Source organism: Bufo gargarizans, chromosome 8 (assembly GCF_014858855.1).
Source record: "Bufo gargarizans isolate SCDJY-AF-19 chromosome 8, ASM1485885v1, whole genome shotgun sequence".
NCBI classification, from domain to species: domain Eukaryota; kingdom Metazoa; phylum Chordata; class Amphibia; order Anura; family Bufonidae; genus Bufo; species Bufo gargarizans.
Genome location: NC_058087.1, coordinates 190953201 through 190963109, shown reverse-complemented (window position 1 = coordinate 190963109; position 9909 = coordinate 190953201).

Here is a 9909-nt window from a genome sequence, read left to right as displayed (position 1 = left end):
CAGTCACTGATAGGACCTCCTCCACATAGAGGGAAAGCTGTCAGTCACTGATAGGACCGTCTCCTTATAGAGGGAAGGCTGTCAGTCACTGATGGGACCATCTCCTCATAAAGGGCAGGCTGTCAGTCACTGATAGGACCACCTCCTCATAGAGGGAAAGCTGTCAGTCACTGATAGGACCTCCTCCTCATAGAGGGAAAGCTGTCAGTCACTGATAGGACCGTCTCCTTATAGAGGGAAAGCTGTCAGTCACTGATAGGACCGTCTCCTTATAGAGGGAAGGCTGTCAGTCATTGATAGGACCATCTCCTCATAAAGGGCAGGCTGTCAGTCACTGATAGGACCGTCTCCTCATAGAGGGAAAGCTGTCAGTCACTGATAGGACCACCTCCTCATAGAGGGAAAGCTGTCAATCACTGATAGGACCGTCTCCTCATAGAGGGAAGGCTGTCAGTCACTGATAGGACCGTCTCCTCATAGAGGGAAGGCTGTCAGTCACTGATAGGACCGTCTCCTCATAGAGGGAAGGCTGTCAATCACTGATAGGACCTCCTCCTTATAGAGGGCAGGCTGTCAGTCACTGATAGGACCGTCTCCTCATAGAGGGAAGGCTGTCAGTCACTGATAGGACCTCCTCCTCATAAAGGACAGGCTGTCAGTCACTGATAGGACCGTCTCCTCATAGAGGGAAAGCTGTCAGTCACTGATAGGACCGTCTCCTCATAGAGGGAAGGCTGTCAGTCACTGATAGGACCTCCTCCTCATAGAGGGAAAGCTGTCAGTCACTGATAGGACCGTCTCCTCATAGAGGGAAGGCTGTCAGTCACTGATAGGACCTCCTCCTCATAGAGGGCAGGCTGTCAGTCACTGATAGGACCGCCTCCTCATAGAGGGCAGGCTGTCAGTCACTGATAGGACCTCCTCCACATAGAGGGAAAGCTGTCAGTCACTGATAGGACCGTCTCCTTATAGAGGGAAGGCTGTCAGTCACTGATGGGACCATCTCCTCATAAAGGGCAGGCTGTCAGTCACTGATAGGACCACCTCCTCATAGAGGGAAAGCTGTCAGTCACTGATAGGACCTCCTCCTCATAGAGGGAAAGCTGTCAGTCACTGATAGGACCACCTCCTTATAGAGGGAAAGCTGTCAGTCACTGATAGGACCGTCTCCTTATAGAGGGAAGGCTGTCAGTCACTGATAGGACCATCTCCTCATAAAGGGCAGGCTGTCAGTCACTGATAGGACCGTCTCCTCATAGAGGGAAAGCTGTCAGTCACTGATAGGACCACCTCCTCATAGAGGGAAAGCTGTCAATCACTGATAGGACCGTCTCCTCATAGAGGGAAGGCTGTCAGTCACTGATAGGACCGTCTCCTCATAGAGGGAAGGCTGTCAATCACTGATAGGACCGCCTCCTCATAGAGGGCAGGCTGTCAGTCACTGATAGGACCTCCTCCACATAGAGGGAAAGCTGTCAGTCACTGATAGGACCGTCTCCTTATAGAGGGAAGGCTGTCAGTCACTGATAGGACCATCTCCTCATAGAGGGAAGGCTGTCAGTCACTGATAGGACCACCTCCTTATAGAGGGAAAGCTGTCAGTCACTGATAGGACCGTCTCCTTATAGAGGGAAGGCTGTCAGTCACTGATAGGACCACCTCCTTATAGAGGGAAAGCTGTCAGTCACTGATAGGACCGTCTCCTCATAGAGGGAAAGCTGTCAGTCACTGATAGGACCACCTCCTTATAGAGGGAAAGCTGTCAGTCACTGATAGGACCGTCTCCTTATAGAGGGAAGGCTGTCAGTCACTGATAGGACCATCTCCTCATAAAGGGCAGGCTGTCAGTCACTGATAGGACCGTCTCCTCATAGAGGGAAAGCTGACAGTCACTGATAGGACCACCTCCTCATAGAGGGAAAGCTGTCAATCACTGATAGGACCGTCTCCTCATAGAGGGAAGGCTGTCAGTCACTGATAGGACCGTCTCCTCATAGAGGGAAGGCTGTCAATCACTGATAGGACCGCCTCCTCATAGAGGGCAGGCTGTCAGTCACTGATAGGACCTCCTCCACATAGAGGGAAAGCTGTCAGTCACTGATAGGACCGTCTCCTTATAGAGGGAAGGCTGTCAGTCACTGATAGGACCGTCTCCTCATAGAGGGAAGGCTGTCAATCACTGATAGGACCTCCTCCTTATAGAGGGAAAGCAGTCAGTCACTGATAGGACCATCTCCTCATAGAGGCCAGGCTGTCAGTCACTGATAGGACCTCCTCCTCATAAAGGGCAGGCTGTCAGTCACTGATAGGACCGTCTCCTTGCCTTCAAAGCCAAGAATTAGCAGGAATTTATATGTATAAAATACAAATTTTATTGAATCTTTTTCCATGAAACTATATATCAATCTGCTACGCTCCTCTATAACATGCTGCCTGTAGACACCATGTTCAATGTGACAGCTTCCCTTTAAGATGTTTGCATTGCTTCCATTTACTGCTGTGGGAGTTACACATACAGAGGAGCATCGACCCCTGGGCAGTTGTTATAACTTCTCCACATGCTGGTGCTTACTGTGAGATATTCACGTCTTGGCTACGAAATGCTGAGGTGGGACAACCTCTTTGAAGGTTTTCCATATGGATAAACTATTCTCAGGATAGGTTATCAGTATCAGATCAGTGGGGGTCCAATTCCCGGCACCCCCATCAATCGGCTGTATGAAGAGACTGCAGCGCTTGTACTCTTCACTGTTTACCTGCTCGATGTTGACATTGCAGCGGCCGTGCGGTTTAATTACTAGTGATGAGCAATATTCGAATTTGCAATATTTAGCGAATATTTGGTAGAATATTCGTCATATATTTGAGAATTCAAGAATATTTTCTTGATCGCGAAAAATCGGCAATGTAATATTCATGTAATGCGCTCGAAATACAGGCGTGGGTCACTATAGGTGCATTTTTTAAAGCTGCTAGAAGTTTCCTGAGACTGGAGAAAATGGTTGGCACGGAAGAACATTACAATAGCTTTATATTCAGTTAGAGTGCACCAATATATTCGCGATTGCGAAATTGGCACCAATGATGCGAATATTTTGGCGTAATACATGCAACCTCACATTTTAACAGGTCTGACTACTTATTACTGATTGGTGCATTAAGTATTGTTGTGACATCACAGCGCTGTGTCTGTAGCATGTATGTATGGACAGCAGAGAAACAGTAATCCCTATCACACTACCTAACACCCTGCACTGGAACCTATTAGCTCCACTATATCACTATCTAACCTACCCTGACTATCTCCCACTAACTATCTGTATTATATATATAAACAAACTAAGTAACTAACTAACTATCTAATGACACAGGAAAGCAGAGAGCACAGCAGTAACACTGCTACCTCTCTCAGATCTGCAAAGTACTGCAGACAAGGGCTGCTGCGGAGGTTCTTATATAGTAAGGGGCAGGCAACTTTCCTGTTGGTTGCTAGGGATGTTGCTAAGCTGTGACAAAGACATTGCAGCCTTCTCATTAACCCACGAGCAAGAAGGGAGGTTACTGATGGAAAAAAATCTAGAATATTCGAAATTACGAATATATATCACTATATTCTAAATATTCGCGAATTCTCAAAGTGCCGATATTCACGATTAATATTCGCTATTCGAATATTCAAGCCCAACAGTGAACAGAGTGCAGCTGATCGGCGGGAGTGCTGAGAGTCTGAGCCCCACCAGTATATTGATATCCTGAGGCTAGTTCATCTATACGGGAAACCTGACAACCCCTTTAAGGAAGCACCTTGTAGAGACATCAGCTTATAGATTTTTCCTGTATGTTTATTCGAATGTGTAATAAAACGCAATATGAACAATAAATTTGAGCTGAGAAAATGAACGTGTAGGTGGACTCTTGTGTACACAGTATAAGGCCTCATGCACACGACCGTTGTTGTGTCCCGTGTCCGTTGTTCCGTTTTCCGTGATTTTCTGTGGACCCATTGACTTTCAATGGATCTGTTTGTCATCCGCGTCCGTGATCCGTGTTTCCAGTCTGTGAAAAAAATATGACCTGTCCTATTTTTTTTACGGACAGTGGTTCGCGGACCCATTCAAGTCAATGGGTCCGTGAAAAAACACGGAGGCACACAGGATTGTCATCCGCGTCCGTTTTTTTTCCTATCATTTGCATGGCAAACTTGACTTAGATTTTTTTTTACTTTCCTTCATGTCTGGTGATCCTCCAAAAATAAAGGAAGACACACGGAAACAAAAACAGACATGTATCACGGAACAACGGAACCCCTTTTTGCGGACCGCAAAAAAATACTGTCGTGTGCATGAGGCCTTACTCCTAGAAAGCATCACTACAGAGTGAACGCGATGTCTGATAAGGCCACTTTCCCACTTGCGTTTTGGCTTTCCGTTTTCTGAGATCCGTCATGGGCTCTCACAAGCGGTCCAAAACAGATCAGTTTTGCCCTAATCCATTCAGTCTCCGTTCCGCTCTGGAGGCCGCCTGCAGCGTTTTGCTGTCCGCCCAACGAAGCGGCGCCAAACGGATCCGTTTTCTCTGACACAGTCTGGCACAATAGAAAACTGATCCTTTCCCTATTGACTTTCAATGGTGTTCAAGACGCATCCGTCATGGCTATAGAAGACATAATACAACCGGATCCGTTCAAGACGGATGCATGCGGTTGTATTATTGTAACGGAAGCGTTTTTTCAGATCCATTATGCGAGTGTGAAAGTAGCCTCAGAACATTCAGTTTAGTTCAAAATAGACTTTTATGGACTTTGAATAGAACTGAAAAAGAGAAAATATTTACCTTAGAAAAGCAAGATAAAAAGTATTTTGGTAGCAGAAGGTATAACATTTATGGCCATTGGTCTATGCACAAAAAAAGCTGTCAGGATCAAAACGCTCGGCTGATAAAGGGCTTTTCTTTTTTTGTTAATGATCACAATAAAGGCCATTTATTTCTATAGTCATAAGTGCATCGCTCTTCATCATTTCCATATTTCTAGGATCTATCATAATTATGCCTCCTGAGACTGAGGCAGATGTCAGTACGACCACTTTCAACAGCTGGAACCTGTGTTACAACAATAGCAGCACCTCCCGGGCTCTACTGAACTTGGATCAACATAGAACGTTAAGTACAAACTAGGAGAGATCCACGTATTGTGGCCCTAACATGGACGCCATAGTGAACTCAAATTACTTCTGTCTGAAGGCAGCCCATAGACATTGCAGGCATATCATCTTATTTGTACTAAATCCTGTCCGAATCCGCGTCCATTTTCTGCAGACAGCACGTGTACCCATTGATGTATTCAGTATTTTCTTTTTTACAGATGGTGCATCAGTAAAAAAAATAAATCATAGAGACATGCACTACTTTGGTCCATGATGCAGACCAAACATACCTATTGAAGTCTACAGCTCCGTAAAAAAATCACGGACACAACACGGATGGCAACCATGTTGCATTCATTTTTCACTGAAGACTGATAGGAGATGCTCTGGAAATTAATTTTCAGCTGAGCAGCATCCATGGATTACGGATGACACACGGATCCTTCACGGACATTTTCACGGAGGACACACAGGTCCTTTTTTTCACGGATCTGAAACTGTGGACAAGGCCTGAAGCTGATAAATCTTTAGGCGTCTATCATCCATCATCTAAAATATTCCTTTCATAAATAAAAGTCATTGATGTGTTTTGCACTGATACGTTGTAACGATTAATACAATTCTAGTCAAATATTTGTTTATTGAATAAAGAAATAATATGTACATTGAAAGCATATACAAAGGAACAAAAAGATCGAGCCGTCCAATCTGTTACGGACAGTTTATGAGCTTCTAGAATGACATAAGAGAACACTAACATTTCAAATTGTGTCATTCATACAGTAGGAACCACAAAGCTGGAAACATGGGGTTTGCTATGAGAGGCGTATCTATAACAGGAGGGAGGTGGAAGACATCTCAAGCCCATGAATGACAAGATAATATACAGAGAGGCAGTCAATGGGAACCTTAAGAACGCATGGATCGGAGGACCAAGGGAACCATAGTGGCTTAAAACGGTTATGGGAGCCTTCGACCCATGCAGTGATTTCTTCCAAGATTTGTTCTACCCTATCTATCCATTGTTGTTTAGGCAGTGGCTCAGGGCTCAGCCATTTAGCAGGTATAAATAGTTTTGGTGCCATAAGATATGTCGGGAGAAAACACTTACAAGGGCTAATAGAAGGTCCAGCCACATAAGAATTGCTTCTTTTGATTGGCCAACGAGTGGCCCACAAATTTGGAGTATAGTGTCCTTCCAAAAGCTTTTGATTCCAGCGCGCCCCCACCATGTATGGGAAGTTGTCCCAAGCTACGTCCACATCTCCAGCATAGGTCAGTGAGACTAAGACCCTAAGGCAGGGGTTTTATACCAGCGGGTGAGGTTTAATAGGAGTTCACCTGAGGGTAGACACACCTAGAGAATCCATGGGAATGAAGCAGGATCTGCTTGACCTCTAAAGTCAAAAAGGTTCTACCAAGTTCTTTCTTCCACCCCAACACAAAAGGTATAGTACTAAAGCTATCTGAGGAAGTCAATGTTTTATATATATATTAGAGGTTCCCTTATAAAGTGGTATATCATCCAATATGGTTTTTTCAAAGCAGGTAAGGGGCATAGGAGAGAGATGTAGCTTCAGAAACTACCAATAAATCAACGTGAATTGGTAGTAATGTAGGATAGAGAAGTCCGAAACACCCAGGACAGTGATGGCTAAACCTCCGGCACTCCAGCTGTGGTGAAACGACGACTCCCAGCATGCTCCATTCATTTCTATGGAGTTCTGAGAACCTTACATCTTGGGAGTCTTAGTTTTATCACAGCTGGAGTGCCGGAGGTTAGCCATCACAGGCCTAGGAGATCCACCAGGTCTCACCTAGAAAGAATCTGGCCATCTCCCAAAAGCAAAAAATAGAGAAACCCCCGAACGGGTCAAAAACTCTGCCGGATCCACAGTGTGTGTGAATGAAATCAGGTGGGTGAGATGTTTAGCTCTAGTTAGGGGGGAGGGGAGGAGAGAAAATAGTGGAGAACTACACTGATTATTCCAGACACTAAATAAAGCTTTAGTAAGGGGGTTAGATATAATACCCAAAAATGGTGTTGAGGAGCCCCTTCCTAAAAGCAATACTACATTTCCTGGAAAAATACAATTATGGGCTGTTCCTTTTTGTTTTTAGAAGCACCAATACTTGAGAACATTTCTGAGGGACATTGAAGCCTTTAACATTAAATGAATGCACTGTTAAATCAGCCATAACCATCTAACAGAAGGGGTGTGCAAAGAGAAACCCCCGAATTACATCCTATGACGGAAACTGACCCTGACTGACCTCAGATAGAAAATTAAACCTTACAAACAAGCACTTATAATGTTGCGCAACTTAAGGATCTGAGGCAGATGGGTGATTGCAAAGAGGGAAACTCAAACCATCGCCAACTACATATCATGGGGATGAAGGCATTACTGGGAAGGGTACAGAAAGGTACTCATATGAACCTGGGCAGGAGGCATCGTACTTCAAAATGCCTGTAGGAATAGAGAGATAACCACATAAAAAGAGTCCTCAAAAGTCCCAACCAGAAAAATAAACATGGTTTAGGCAAAGTGCTAAACATTGATGATATAAGAGATGGGAGAGTCACGATCTCATAGGAGCATAGGAAATGAGAAATCCCGATATGGGAGTGAGGGTGCATCTTCCTCCATCACTAGCCTTTGTGGATGGGGTGAGAGGTGCTTGTAAGAAACCAGGTGCCACTTCTCTGGTAGCATTAATACTAAATACTGTAGGTGTTCAGTTATGCAGTTGTGGTCAGGAGACGTGATCGTGGTGTTCTGTGCTGGACTGAGAAAGAGGAAAGAGGAGACCTCACCTGGAGGTCACTGAGTGCGGGATTATTAATGGTTGGGTAATGGTGTAGCAGTATTAGTTGGCCTTTATAAAGTGTTATTATTGGCCGTGTATTCTGCAATATGTACTTTATTGTGTTTTATTATGTACGTGTTTAATAGTGTTGAGCATGAATATTCGAATATCGAATTTATATCGTGAATATCGTCTCTTCGAGAATTCACGAATATTTAGAATATAGTGCTATGTATTCGTTAGATCGAATATTCGTCATTTTTTTCCATCTGCACACATGATTCCTCTCTGCTTCTTGCTTGTGGGCCAAGGAGAAGGAAGCAATGTCAAGTTCACAACACCAATCAATAATCTGTAGTCAGACCTGCTAAAATGTGAAGTTGCACGTAGTGCGGAAAAACATTCTAATCACTGCCGATTAGCGCAATCGCTAATATATTGGAGCACTTGACTCTATCTGCATATAAAGCTATTCTAATGTTCTGCCGGGCCAACCATTTTCTCCACTCTCAGGAAACTAATACCAGCTTGAAAAATGTAACCAAAGTCACCCACGCCCGTATTTTACATTGCGAATTCGCATTACTGTCACGGCGGACAGGAACTCAGATACACAGACAACCAAATACACAAGTGTCTAGGCTAGATGCTGGGGACAGGTCACCTCCTAGCACATCCCTGACTTCTCTCCCTATGCTGCTAAGCCCACATTCAGACCTTGATGGTAGGTGTGAAGTGTCCTCGTGCCTGGACTGCAAAACACCCTAGAATCCCTGAGATGGTGAAAGGGGAGAAGGGGCAGAAGACACACAAATAGCCTAGACCGCAAACAACACAAACAGAAATCAAACTTATCTGAGCTGGAACAGACAATCCTTCCTTCATGAATCCAAGACCAGAATGAAATCTATAACCCGCACAGCCCTCTGGGATTGAAGGCAATTTAAGCCAATGACCCCACCCGGAGCACATGAAGGAAGGCGGATCCAGCATGATTCCAAAACAAACAAAAGGTTAGACACGTGCTGCCAATCTGACAGACCTCCGCACACCGTCCGAGCAGGGCATGACAATTACGCAATTTTTACATTGCCAATTTTTCACGTTCAATAAAATAACCTGGAATTCTCGGAATTCGTGAATATATGACGAATATTCTACAAAATTATTGTGAAATATCGCAAATTCGAATATAGCCCTTGCCGCTCATCACTAGTGATTAACTGACGCGCCACCCCCCCCCTCCCCCTCCACTGAGAAAATGTCTTGTATGAAACCGGTCCTTGGTGTGAAAAGGGTTGGGGACCACTGCTTTATAGGGACTCCGGCGGTCCTGACACTGACTGTGAAGCGCGGACATATCCTAACAACACTTTCACACCAGTGTATTTCTACCAAAGCGTACTGCAGATCTGCCATATGTCCATATTACGCATCCTATTCCCTCAGTACGTCTTCCAGGCAGGAATTAGAAATTCATGAAAGAGCAATACCGACAAGCTACTGATGGGACGCGAATGCCCCGCGGACGTAGGCCGATGAATTTATATTTTCACGTCTGTTTTCCAGGCATTAAAGTAAAGCATGCTGAATATTTCATATACCCAGCAGACAGGCTCCGACACGGGTGCACAGTGACATGGCTGCATGTAGACATAGGGATTACATTTTGTAGGTAGGGGCAACAAGACCCATCACTGTACGGCCGTGACACCCCTCGTCATGCCCAATGAAAGCGTGCAGGGGCAGAAAGGAGCATTTTAGGATTTCTTTAAGAATTACGCATAGGGTTTAGTATTTGGGAACACGGGGCTTACATTTACCCCGGTTGTTGTCTGTCTATAAAAAAAAGATGGGTTGAAATCTTTCTAAAGGACTGGAGTCCTTAATAGTGAATGTGAGCGAGGTTACGGGTATCATTAGTAATTTCTTCCTCTACACGAAGGTGTAACAG